At 64.3% G+C, this 1,651-nt stretch overlaps 1 long non-coding RNA gene across 1 annotated transcript; it reads right to left on the bottom strand.

The window, feature by feature from the left end:
- Positions 1-184: 184 nt before the first annotated feature.
- Positions 185-1,554, bottom strand: LOC113979406. The gene is made up of 3 exons (XR_003537856.1): positions 1,542-1,554; positions 870-972; positions 185-236 (listed from the first exon to the last, which is right to left on the bottom strand). It is a non-coding gene; the product is annotated as an uncharacterized LOC113979406 (long non-coding RNA).
- Between the last annotated feature and the right edge of the window lie 97 nt (positions 1,555-1,651).

Raw genomic sequence — 1,651 nt, 5'->3', positions numbered from 1 at the left:
GATGGGAACAGGGATGGGAGCAGAGATGGGAACAGGGATGGGAATGGAGATGGGAATGGAGATGGGAACAGAGATGGGAACAGAGATGGGAACAGAGATGGGAACAGAGATGGGAACGGAGATGGGAACAGAGATGGGAGCAGAGCTGGGCAGACACAGCCCGGCCAGAACCACCTCCAACCCACCTGACATCCTCCAAGAACTTGTCAAGCTCCAGGAAGGAAACCTCTGAGTACCTGGGAGGAGGAAGGCAGGAGGGATGTGAAGGATTGCTGGGCCCTGGCACTGGGATCTCCAGGCTGGAAGCACAGCCCTGGCGCTGGGATCTCAAAGCACAACCCTGGCACTGGGATACCCCTGGCACTGGGATATCCAGGCTGGGAGCTGGGCCCTGGCACTGGGATCTCCAGGGTGGAAGCACAGCCCTGGCACTGGGATCTCCAGGATGGGAGCTGGGCCCTGGCACTGGGATCTCGAGGCTGGAATCACAAACCTGGCACTGGGATACCCCTGGCACTGGGATCTCCAGGCTGGAAGCTGGGCCCTGGCACTGGGATACCCCTGGCACTGGGATCTCCAGGCTGGAAGTAGGGTCCTGGCACTGGGATCTCCAGGCACTGGGATGTCCAGGCTGGAAGCAGGGCCCTGGCACTGGGATCTCCAGGCACTGGGATGTCCAGGCTGGAAGCAGGGCCCTGGCACTGGGATCTCGAAGCAGGGCCCTGGCACTGGGATACCCCTGGCACTGGGATACCCCTGGCACTGGGATCTCCAGGCTGGAAGCACAGCCCTGGCACTGGGATGTCCAGGCTGGGAGCTGGGCCCTGGCACTGGGATACCCCTGGCACTGGGATGTCCCCCCTGCTCACCTCCACTGGGCTCCAGGCCTCCCCTCCCTGCGGATCTCGGCCATCACCATGTTCAGGTCCAGCTCCTTGATCTTCTCCTCCACCACGTTCTCTGGCATCAGATCTGGGGCAGGGGCAGAGGGGGGGGGGGGTGGGGGGGGGGTCCGGGGGGGTGGGAGCTGCTGCCCAGACCCCCAGGGAAGGGCTGAGTCGCTGCCTCCTCCCTGGCTCTGCACTGGGAATCATGGAATGGTCTGGGTGGGAAGGGACCCCAAAGCCCATCCAGTGCCACCCCTGCCATGGGCAGGGACACCTCCCACCAGCCCAGGGTGCTCCAGGCCCCATCCAACCCTGGCCTTGGACACTTCCAGGGATCCAGGGGCAGCCACAGCTTCTCTGCCCAACCTGTGCCAGGGCCTCCCCACCCTCCCAGCCCGGAATTCCTTCCCAATATCCCAATATCCCATCTCTCCCTGCCCTCTGGCAGTGGGAAGCCATTCCCTGTGTGCTGTCCCACCATCCCTTGTCCCCAGTCCCTCTCCAGCTCTCCTGGAGCCCCTTTAGGCCCTGCAAGGGGCTCTCAGCTCTCCCTGGAGCCTTTCTCTTCTCCAGGGGAACCCCCCAGCTCTCCCAGCCTGGCTGGGTGGGATGAGCCCCCCCCCCAGAGCCCCTGGAGGGTGTGCCAGGGCTCACACTGGTGGTTGAGCCCCCCCTGAGCCCCCCAGAGGTGTTCCAGGACTCACAGTGGTGGTTGAGCCCCTCAGAACCCCCCCAGAGCCCCCCGGGGGTGTCCTAGGACTCAC

This window comes from Neopelma chrysocephalum, unplaced genomic scaffold (genome assembly GCF_003984885.1).
Source record: "Neopelma chrysocephalum unplaced genomic scaffold, ASM398488v2 Primary Assembly neopelma1_79044, whole genome shotgun sequence".
NCBI classification, from domain to species: Eukaryota; Metazoa; Chordata; class Aves; order Passeriformes; family Pipridae; genus Neopelma; species Neopelma chrysocephalum.
The sequence above is the reverse complement of the archived record's forward strand: the minus strand, read 5'-3'. Positions and strand labels throughout refer to the sequence as shown.